A 12,436-nucleotide genomic window follows, 5' to 3' on the forward strand; every position below is an offset into this window, starting at 1 on the left:
GTGTAAAGTACATCTCACAAAACAGATGAATGCATGTCAGAACTAGAGTAGTTTCAAAATCTAGCAGAGTACACAACTTCCTACATGTCTTCTCTTACGTACTCTACCTAATGCATGGAGCCAAAAGTTAATTTCTGAATTCTGCTAAAAACAGCATTGTGCACATTTTTGTTGCTACGTAAACGACTTTGTGGATCATGTCTTTGGACCGTATGTCACAAAAGCGTACATCAGATGAAAACCATAAGCCAAGGTTGTAGGAGATTATACCACAACCATCAAACACTGAAACACAGCCAAGGATTTGTACTTCAATGCCTACTTTATGTGTCCTAGGGCAACCTAAGAAGAACGTCATCAGGCATTATTTCTGTGCGCTGGAAAAAATTGATGCTTGGGCAGAACCAGTAACTGCTGCTGCTATGATCCATGTGGGGACAGGTACTTAACCCAGAGGACTGAGCCGGGAAGATTGACCTGAAAAATGATCTAATGGGGAAAAAGGAAAGTGATATCAGGGAGTTGGGAGGACTCAATTTCGTATGTACACAGAAGAGGAGGCGAAGAAAAAGAGGAAATAAAAATAAAATAAAAAGAGAAGCTGCATCACCACAGACCTACCGTCTCTGTCCCACAGCCCCATGTCCGAAGCTACCACTGGCGACTAAGGTGGTGGAAAAGTGAACAACATTGAAGGCATGATCAGTGTAGGATGCACCCAAGAATGATAGAACAACAGTGAAGCAATAACCAACACGCCCCCCCCCCCAGTTGTCAAGGGTCCTGGCCCACGCATCACTGGGTCTGCATTTAGAGTGGAGCACGCCTTTAGTGTACGGATCCCACAGTGCATCCAATTTGAAGAGGAGCTGTGTGCCCCTGAAGCCAATGTGTGTGACTCCAGAGAGAGCGTGCAATAACCAAAAGCACAACTAACCCCTTGCACAAAAGCAAGGGCTAACTGTTTATCGAAATGAAAGAAAAAATAAAACAGACCACATACTAACAAAGACGGCCATTGCAAAGTGGGCATAGAGCCCCTCATAGCAACTCCTAGAGCCAACCATTTTGAGGGGGCTGAGCCCCACCATTTGCACATGTGTCAGCCACTGAAGATGGATATTTTGGATTTGGAAGAACCCCATTACTCGCATACGTTGCAGCCAATGGATGCAGGCATTTTGGATTGGGAGGAGTCCTGCCGCTGGCATACACGGGGAACAAAAAAGACAACCAAAAGCAGGACAGCCTTTTGCAAAGTTTCAAAGAGCAGCAAAGAGAAGAATGACGAACAGCACAGCTTTGAAGAAAACCAACACCATGTCACAAGACATGTAACTTTCCTCGAATCCCCACCACTATCTGACACAGCAAAGAAGTAAAACATTGGTGCCGGATGGGATGATGGAGTCGATAATTCAACAGCTTCATCAGTGCACTGGAAGAGATGGAAGAAGCAAAGGAAATCAAATAGCTAAAGAAAACAGTGAGGAAATTGTGTCAAAGAGGCTTTCAAAAACGCTGAAAGAAAGAAGTAGCCACAAAACAGAAAGTGAAAGATGCACTTGCCAAGAAATTTGATCTGACAACCAACATAGAATATGAGAGATACACGTTCAACAAAGAAAGACAACAGCAGGGAGAAACAATGGACGAATTCCTGGAGCAAATGGAAACTCTTCTCTAACGCTGCAGATTCAGCAAATTCAGCAATAAGGTCGCCATGAGACTAAGGATATTAGACATATGCTAGTCCGAATCATGCCAACGGCAAATGCTCAGGGAAAAACACACTAGAGAAGATGCTAGACAGGCAAGATCAGAAGCTGATGGTTGACAGGCCGCTGCCATGGAGAGAATGACAAACTTGCAGGGAAAGCATACTTTCAATGACAAGCAAAAGTCTTGCAGGCAAAGACAAACAAAACTAGCATCCAGCATGCTAGAATTAACATGCTATGGCTGTGCCTGTCCAACCCACAGAAAGGAAAGTTCTCAGCCATTGGGCCTGCTTGCAAGGAGTGTGGAAAGGAAAAACACTTTGACCACATCTGCTGAGCACAAGACCACTAGGGGAAAAAATATCGCCACACAGCAAATGGGAGGACAGAAGACACACATAGACACTGCGGCAGACTGAAAGACAAAGAGCAGCACCACATATAAACCAACAAGACCAAGTCCAAAAGGCATCCCTTCACGTCACCATTCAGCCAATTGACCATATCAGAATCCAGAGACAGTGATGACAAGAGATACCTACTGCTGATGTCTGAAAATGGGCTAAAGAGTCAGAACGCCACAATCAACAACTGGATTTAGACCATAAAGAAGAGTCAGGCTCTTAGGCCTAACTACGGCAGCAAGCCTGGGAATGCTGGCTGTACACTGTGTCGGTGAGGAAATACATCAAGTAAAACTAAAAGGGGCAAAAAGCAAGTGCCTAGTAGTTAGCATGAAGATAAATGATCACCCAATGTCATTGATCATTGACAGCAGAGCATCGATCAATATAAGTGTATAGAGAGATTTAAAGAACTCAAGACCACCAAAACCTGAAACTAAAAGGATGTTCAGGTATACAAATGAACAGCATCTAAGCCATTAAGCAGACTGGGGATATTCAAGGCAGTTGTACGACAAAAGACACCAATCAACGAAACAACTATAGACGAAATACAAGGAAAGGTGTCAGGGCGCATATCTCTTCAGTTTCATCACAGAAAAAGATAGCTTCTATGACCTACTTTGTCTAAACTTTAAATTTCAGAAGAACAGGTTTCTCACTTGTACGTTGTAGTTGATGTTTCATTCCGCTGCTGTGACGTTTCATTGCATTGTGTGAATAAGCTTGCATTTTAATGTCTCACTAGAAAAAAAAGCAAATGTACCTTGCTGAGAGAGGCAACAACTTTCACAGACTAATATGAACGAAGTTTACTTACTCAAGATCAAACCTAGCTGTGCCTAGGAAACTCTGTATTATGTAACAATTTATTTTCCTTGTGTAGACAGTTGCTTGTATGAAACTTCATGTAGTAGAATAATGAGAAATGTGTTGAATGTATTTAGTTGTAATATGTCTCTTTTGCCTTATTCAAATTGTTGCGAACCTGTGAAACGTGTACTACTGTATTGAGTGCATAAAATCCTTTTTGGAACCCTGCAAAAGAATGGCATTGGTTGCTGTGAGAGAGAGCCTGTTTTCCTTACTTTAGAAAGTGAATCTATGCTGAGTTTCTCTGATTTCACTGATCTGAACTTCACTGATTTCTTGATTGATTCTTTACTTTAATTGAGCTTTGTAATCTGATGTATTGCCTAATTGATTCTGACCATATTGAATTAACTTCTGAATGCCCATAATCCTTAAACTGAAACTTTAAGGTTAAGACTTTATTGTGTGTCATTTTTGTAGATGTTCTGCATTTCAGTTACATCAAGTTGCTATGTTTAATTTCCTAAATTTGAGATGAGTCCAGCATGAGAACCAAAGTTTGTTTAAGGACTGCACCACTCCCGATTCATCGTCTATGCTCAAAGCATAGACATTGAAACGTTGTGCTCACTGTCACAAGCCAGCTAAGGTGTGACTCACAAATTCCAATTCTATTTATCGGTCTCGGGAAAATGAACGATGTCCACATTAAACTGCACATAAAGCACGAAATCTGCCCAGTCACAAAAGGATAAAACAAATGTCAGTCCATATTCAAGAAGCAGGGGAAAAAAAATCAGTCGTCTTCTGAAACTAGACATTATCAAACCCTCCATAGGTCCGATCCTTTGGTCTCACTGATCATAGTCATCCCACAACGAGAAACACAAAGGCGCTTATTTGAAAGCCCTTTACACCGCCGGTGCATCTCTTTTTATATTGGAAAAAGTGATGCACAGGCAGAGCAGGGGACTTGTAAATAAGCCGCAAAGTGAGATGTGCAGATCTGTGTTGATGTGCAAATCAAACAAAGCAATAGAAAGTGAGCATCTCAGACATAATTGCACATCTGAACAGAACACAAATGTTCTCCAAACATGACCTGAACAAAAGCTGTCACCAAAAAGAACTTGATGAAGGTTGCTACTACATCACAACATTCTACACGCCTTGCAATATTCCTATACAAGCAGCTGATCTTCAGCATCTCTAAGACAATGGAGGTCATCAACTGAATCATCCAGCCAGTAGTCACTTTGTTTCATTTCAGTAGTCTTTATTCGGTTGTTAGAATGACCTTAAAAACACAGAACCAAAAGACATTCAATCAACAAACCTAAAACAGTTTCCCCATTATTTAGGGCATACCTCTTTCTCTATTTGATAAAAGCAGAAACATAAGTGAGAACAGCAAAACAAATTTCCGGAAAAGATAAACATTTTAAAAAAATCCACTCCTTCTTGATAAGATGTAAAATAGTCAGGCTTTAAAATTGTTTGTAAAAAGCAAATTCTTTAGTTGCAGTATAAAGTGGCAGTAGTCAACGCGTTCAGCTCGCAGCAATGACATACTGGTGTTTGGAGCCACAAAGGGAGACAAGTGACGCAGCACAAAATTGAGTGTGCAAACTACTCATAGAGGCAGGCCTCAGACTCATCTCTGGGAAATGTGAGTCCCACAAGACAAAGCAAATGTTTTCTAAACACATCTTCTCAGATTAGGAAACCAGACCCAGAGAAAGTCAAGGATCTCATTGCCACCAACCCACCAGAAGATGTAGGCATGCTGAGATCCTTTATGAGCATGGAGAGTTACTGCACCAGATATGTCTGAGGCTATGCCATTATCGGTATGCCCATCCAGCACCAGATGCATCAACCCGAGTGTGATAAAATCTTTCTGAGCATCGAAACAGCAATAGAGGAGGAAGGAGGCATGCTTATTTCACCCCCAAACTAAACACAGAGATGACTATAGATGCCAGCTCTGTTTACAATATAGAAGTCATATAGAGTCACTGCAATAGACGGTATCATACACCAGAAGAAGTCACTCGGACACCAAAAGAGCTTACTCACAACCTAAAAAGGCAGAGCCTAGCAGTAAACTGAGCTTGCAAGCTTTTCCAAATGCTCCTATATGGCATAAGTTGCCCCATTGTAATGGACCACAAGTCCTCTTTGGTAGTAATAATGCCCATGTGGTTTGAGAGATGGGGCATCTTTCTGCAAGAGTTCGACTATGTAATCATCCACAAGCCATGGAAAGAGCAAAACCCTGATGATTACTTCTCAAGACACCTTCTACAGACAACAATGCCTGGCATGGAAAAACTACCTTCAATTCATAGTTAGCACCAGCATACTCAATCCCTCAAGTTGTAGTGGTGATGAATAAGGATGGAGACCTAATGGGCGTCAAGCATCTGATCAAGGCCCAAAATGGAAAAACTGTAAAGATTGAAGAGGAGACCCTGAAGAGATCAGCTCCTTCCACAATATCCTGGAAGAGCTGACCAAAACAGAAGAAGGATTCATACTGAGGGGAATTTGCATTGTCATTCCCAGGAGTCTCTGAAAACATGTGAATTTCACTCATACATGAGGGCCACCACAGAATAGTAGCCATCAAAAGAGCCTTACAGGAGCGACTATGGTTTCTGAACTAGACAACATGGCGGAGACAGAAGCTGCAGATGTATCACATGTGAACCTCTCCATGAAAGGGAAGCTGCTGATGTTAAAATTACCAGCGAACACATGGGAACCAGTAGATATCGCCTTATACTGCCTCTTGCCTTCAGCCAAATACCTCCTGGTACTGGTGGGCGAACACTCCCAGTTACCTCTGGTGAAGAGAATCATGTTGATTGGAGCAGTGAAAGTGATCCAGATGATGAATAACATCTTCACAAACATGAAGGATCCACCAGACCCTCTCCGGCCACAAGCAATTGGATATTAGAAAGGTTTATGGAAACCCTGAAAAGAACCCTTCAGCAAGTCACCAGTGAAGGTGTGACAATAGAGAAAGTGCTGTGCCAAGTCCTGTGGGCATATTGAACCATCATTCATTCAACAACCTGGGAAACCCTAGCCACCGTCATGTTTGGCAGGGCAACTCAAACTAAACTCCCACAAAGGACAGCAGCTCACACCACAGTTATTGGCAAATTAAGAACAACAGTCAAAAAAAAGAAGTGGAAGTTAAAGATCTATGCTGATGCTAAATGGTGGGCCCAAGAAACAACACTCACTGATGAGGATTGGCTAGTGGGCAAGCAATAGCACAATAAAAAGTCAGACACCCCTTCTGACACAGAAACTCTGAAAGTGAAGGAATGGATCAAAAGCATGGACATGTGACCCAACCTGGGAAATCCATAATAAGTAATGCATTGCACTTCTAGCCAGTGAGAAGACCACCTGGAGAAGGAAACACCCAGAGAGAGAGGGTGGATGAGAGAGTGGAATGAGCACCCAACACCAAGGCAAAGAAAAAGAATGCCAGCCAACTATGTCCTCATCTGTGATGACCACATGTTCAGGATGCCATGTAACCTGACTACAAACACTGATTAAAGAGATATAAATGAAAAAGAAGGCCTGAGTTCTATTCCAAAACTGGGGAGGTTTGAAGTAGGGTACTAAGACTCAGTGGACTTAGCTAGGGTGGTCGGCATGGGAAGTGATCTCACCGTGAAAAATGGAAGAGAAGTCAGGGAATTCCGGTGGAGTCACTTTACTATGTAAACTGAACAAAAAGAGAAGCCGAGTCACCACACCCCCAAGGTGTCTGTGTGTTTGTCACATGGCCCCATGTCCGATATCACAGGCCAATTCATAACAGCTGCAGAAATTATACATGAACTTCCTTTTTTCCCAGTAGTGAGTCCATGGAGGTTGAGGAAATTCGATTTTTAATACGATCGTATCGACCCGCCATTTTGTGGCCCGCCGCCATTTTATGTTGCCTTCACTCAGGCAGCACAGCGAACGAAGTCCATTCTGCCTTTTCTGCTTATTCTGCAACATGGTGTTCAAAACAGCCTTCTGCCTCTATCTTTACAAGACTGGTATTAAGGTCTGACCGAGTACACTAATCCCTGTCTGGTTTTCTAATCCTTGTTTCAACTATCTGTAGGCTCACACTATTCTCCGCCGATCTTATCTTATCGTCTGGCCTTCGCTGTCCTTTGCTAGTATTCTCTCATTTCACAACTGTCCTCCAAACGCACACAAACTTATCGCACCACATGCAACTTCGTTGTGGATCGGTTAATGAATTAGTTCAAGGGAGGGGTGACAAACACAGCTGGAGGGGAGGCAACCTTAAGTCACTTGATACTTTGTTCTGTCTTGTTTTCCGACATTTCTATTGACTCTGTTCTATCTTTACATCATTCTTACTGGCTCCTTTCTATGTGTTCTGGGAGTGTATGTAGTTAATAAATGGTTTTTATACGGTATATAAGATTGTGCGCCACAAAGTAAAGTGGCAGTCTCCTGAGAACATACCTTGTGTACTTCTTGGACAACTGTACTAGCTGCAGCTAATAAAATCTGATCTTTTACGCCTGACAGAGTGTCCCGTGTCTCTGTTAGTTGAGGCAGGTGAATCCAAGGAGATTTCAGGCGTACCCTGCGCCGCCAGGCCCATAAGGTTCTGGTTCTTCAACTGGCGCCCAACGTGGGGCGGCTTCAGCGGTACCGGTTCTGCCTGAAGGTCGTGAGGAACCCCGCAAGAAAATTCTGGAGGAATCGCGAGCCACGTCAAGCGACCCCTGTATGTCGAAGTGGTCCGAAGGTCTTTTTCAGCGCGGTTACTCCTTCCTGACGGCTACTGACGACTGCTGCCCTGACTGCCGCCCTGCCTTGGCCCTTTCTTTGATGATGTATGGTAAAGCGAGACGATAGACGGGCCTCTGTTGGTGTAAGAAGACATCCTTAGTTAAGTATTTGGTGGGTCGCGCCCACAAATTTTGGTCTTTGTTTTGTCCTTAGGTCCTTAGATTTGGCCATTGCAGTGGCCAAAGCCGAGGGGTAAGTGCATTTGTGCTGTGTAAACTGAAAGTTTTACCCCCTTGATGTTTGTGAACAGCCAGTAAAAATCGTGAGATGTCTGGTCTGACTAAGTTTGGAAAACTTTGTTGCTTTGGTTGTAATAGGGACTCCCAGCTTGAGGACTCCTGTCCGATTCCTTCGGTTGGAACTCCCACATATGAGCTCTATTCTAAACATGGTGTTGGTCCTATTGCCTTTAATAAGACATGGACCCGATATACAAAGAAAGATGGTGTTTTAAAATGGCCAGAAAATGGTAGTTTCGAAACTGATGTGCTAGATAATTTAGAAGCAACGTTATTTAAAAGAAAAGCCCGGCCGGCAATGTTTGACTCTTTTCGCCTTTGGCGTAAGGAAGCCAAACAGAGAGAAATTAAACAAGCGAAACGAGATAGGAAAACACAGGGAATGACGATTATACAGGCTGCTCAGCAATTCAAAGATGATGAAATAGATAATGCAATGGAAATTTCAGAAAGACAGCATCGAATGGCAATAGATAAATGCTATCCGACGTTGCCTATCTCTTCCCTTGATAAGAGAAAAGATTTTGAGGAAGATTCCTTAATGTCCCACTTATTGAAATTGCCTCCGCCCTATGTACAAGGTGCTAATGCACCCCCGATGTTACAGCCTGTTCAGCCGCCAGTTGTGCTTCCGCCTGCTCCAGCTTTTCCACATTTGCCTCCTCAAGTATTGCCTATGCCAGCTTTGCCTTTAACTCCTTTGCCTTCTGCTCCTTTGGCAATTCCTAATGCTCCTTTAGTTAATTCACCTAATACCTTGTCCCCTATCCTTATGTCAAATTCTCCATCTATGCGTAAGCGATTTACAGATACTGTCTCTGGTCTCTTATCACCTTTCTTTGAAGCTTTAAACGTGTCTCCAGCTTTTTCTCGAAGACAGTCTCGTAGTCAATTCCCAGACTCCGAAGAGCGAGAAAAATTGGACTCACTTGCTTGTAGATGGATTAAGAAGGGTCCCCAATATAGTACGTCTGATATTATGTCCACCTTTCTGCAATGGAATGCACCTACGCAGAGATATGTTTTTAAAGTTATGTGCGATACTCTCGCTAAGGAATGGGAGGATATGAATTTGGGTTCGGTCCCACAGGATCTGTTAGATGTTCAGGCTGACTTTGACAAAGGACTTATTGTGGGTCCTAAGGTTGAAAACGCTGTCAGAACACTTATTTCTTTCAGATCCCTATTGTTCTCACAGACTTTTCCTGATTCTGATCCTTCAGTTAGGACAGCACTGAAAAACTATCCCATGAGAGAGGTTTCTCCAATATGGAAGGAAGAAGTTGCAGCAGGAGGTGCTAATCCAGCTATTCCTGCGCATTTTCAGCGCATATGGATACATGTCCCCTGGAAAAGGTCTGAAGTTTTAGCACTTAAACAGTCACTACCAGATTCACGCAAAAATCCTGCTGGTTACTATAAAGAGTTGTCGCAAACAGTTGATGCATGTATTATGAATCTAGCAGATATTGACATGTTGATGGGAAATGTAGTTCCACAGACAATATGGGCTAAAATTCGTAGAGAGGATCACGCTCAAGAATTAGGCGGCGATTGGAACGCTATTATTGCCGCAGATAGAGGTCAAGTAGGTGGTGCAAAGCCCGACGCTTTGATCTCAGAACTCCCTGGTAGGATTATTACATTAATGAAAACAATGATGCCTGCTTTGAGAGTTAATTGGGATAAGCTAGCAGCATGTAAACAAAAGAAAGATGAAAGTGTTTCCGATTTCTTTACCCGATTCGAGGAGACATTCATTGATCACAGTGGTCAAGATATGGCTATAGAAGGGGGACAGCGATTATTTGTGGATAAGTTCGTATATAACTTGCTTCCTGAACTATCACACAAGCTAAAAGACTCCGAGAGTTCATGGGCAGTTTCTTCTTCCGCCCAGATATTGGCTACTGCACAATATTATGAAAATAGAGACAAAGAAGAAAGGGAAAAACAAGAGAAAAAGACGAAAGAATTAAAAACTAAAGTTCTCTTGCAACAGGCTTATCCTCCTCGTCATGTTCAGCCTCAGTTTCAACAGCCTCCGCAGTTTCAGAGGTTGTATCAAAAGCCTGAACCATTCATTCCAAGACCTTTGCTAGGTCCCAATCAATGTGCTTATTGTAGGGAGGAAGGTCATTTTAAGAACAGTTGTCCGGCATTGTTGCAGCGTAATGGAGCAACATCTGCTTCACGAGGTCGTGGTGGTCTTCAGTCAGCAAATAGAGGTAGAGGTCGAGGTGTGTTAACCCAAGGGCAGCGTTCTTTTGTTCCTCCAAATTCCGGAAATTACTTTGACCAGCAAAATGTTAGGTCTACACAGTATTACAGTGAGGATCAGTATATTGAAGGAGGGAATGAAAGTCTTCATTTTGAATAGGACAGCCATGGACAAAGTAAGGGGGTTACGTCAATTCCAGTGGATCAGAATGGACCTTATGTTAATGTCACTACAATGGGTGTTTCAGAGCCATTTCTTTTAGATACTGGTGCCATGAGAAGCTCTATCATTCATTCTAAACTCCCTGGCGCACCTTTGTCTGGCTTAACGAATGTATCTGTAGGATTTTCTGGCGCCCCTGTTCGCAATCCAGTTTCTTGCCCTTTGCCTGTTTCAATAGGCCCTTATGATTTAGAAGCTTCGCTTCTTCTGACGAATGGTTGTGGTGAAAATCTGTTCGGTTTAGATCTATTAAAAAGAATGCATGCTACGATATATTGTTCACCTTCTGGTGTATACCTCACTCTAGGACAGAAAATGACTAGTCCAATGTACTTATCAAAAGATCAATTCCCACCTGAATTGCTTTCTCTTCCCGAAACGCTTTGGGCTACGGGTCCGAATGACGTTGGTTGTCTTGAGATCCCACCTTATGTTGTTACTCTCAAGCCCAATGCTGAAATGCCACGTATTCCGCAATACAGAATCTCTACTGAAGGTGAGAAAGCACTTCTGGAAATTGTCCATGATTTGATTCAGAAGGGTGTGGTTGAGGAAACGAGAGGAAATATATGTAACAGTCCTGTTCTTCCGGTTCTTAAACGCACTGATCCTTCTCAGCCTCCTGTTTATCGTTTTGTAATTGATCTTCGGGAGGTAAACAAGATTGTCGTACCGCAGTTTCCTGTAGTCCCAGATATCACTGCTCTGTTGACGATGATACCTTCTACAGCGACTTGGTTTTCAGTTATCGATTTAAAGAATGCTTTCTTTAGTATTCCCATCGCCAAAGAGAGTAGAGATATTTTTGGTTTTTCCCTCGGAGGCCGAAGCTTCCGGTTTAAACGCGCACCTCAAGGTTATTGTGAAAGTCCCTCTGTTTACAGTCAAGCTCTAAAATGTCATCTTGATGCCTTTTCCTTACCGTCCGGTGCCGCTCTCATTCAGTACATGGATGACTTATTAGTTGCCGCTGATTCAGAGGAGATTTGTAAAAACGTGACCGTTGCACTGTTGCGTCATTTGTTTGATCTGAATCACAAGGTTTCTCCTTCTAAATTACAATATGTCTGTCGCGAGGTGACTTATTTGGGTCATCTCTTGTCAAAGGAGGGACGACGATTGACCCCCGAACGAATTCAGGCAATTGCACAAATGTCAGTGCCATCCACACAAAGAGAGGTACGTGCCTTTTTGGGCATTACTTCTTATTGTAGACGGTGGATTCCGAGTTTCTCTTTATTGGCTAAACCGCTGTTGGCGCTAACTTTAAAAGATACGCCTCAGCCTCTTCCGTGGACTGACGAGTGTCAGAAGAGTTTTACTGATTTGCGTATTGCTTTGTGTTCTGCTCCTGTATTGGGTACTCCTGATTACAGTAAGCCCTTTACGCTCTATGTCCACGAAAGAGAGGGTTGTGCATTGTCAGTCTTAACGCAGCGTTTTGGAGATCAACAGCGACCATGCGCATATTTCTCAGCTACGTTAGATCCAGTAGCTAAAGCATTGCCTAGTTGTCTTAAGGCGACAGCGGCAGCAGCAATTTCTATTCGACAGTCTGCTGGAGTAGTGCTAGATAATACTCTCATTGTTATGGTGCCACATGCAGTGGATATTTTACTAAATAGGACAAAAACGCAGCATCTTACGAGTGCTCGGTTGTCCGGATATGAGCTGACGCTTTTGGCTAGTCACATACACATCAAACGATGTAATACCCTGAATCCAGCTACTTTGTTGCCTCTTCCAGAAGAGAGAGATGTTTCTGAACAGCATGATTGTTTTCTCCGTACTGAAGAAGAGACTAAGGGTAGAATTGACCTAAAAGACACGCCATTAGTGAATCCAGATGGAACACTATGGGTAGATGGTTCTTGTTTCAAGCTCCCGAATGGAGATACAGTTTCAGCCTACGCTATTACTACTTTGCATACGATTGTGGAGACAGAACGCATTAGACATAATTCA

Source organism: Pleurodeles waltl, chromosome 5 (genome assembly GCF_031143425.1).
Source record: "Pleurodeles waltl isolate 20211129_DDA chromosome 5, aPleWal1.hap1.20221129, whole genome shotgun sequence".
NCBI classification, from domain to species: domain Eukaryota; kingdom Metazoa; phylum Chordata; class Amphibia; order Caudata; family Salamandridae; genus Pleurodeles; species Pleurodeles waltl.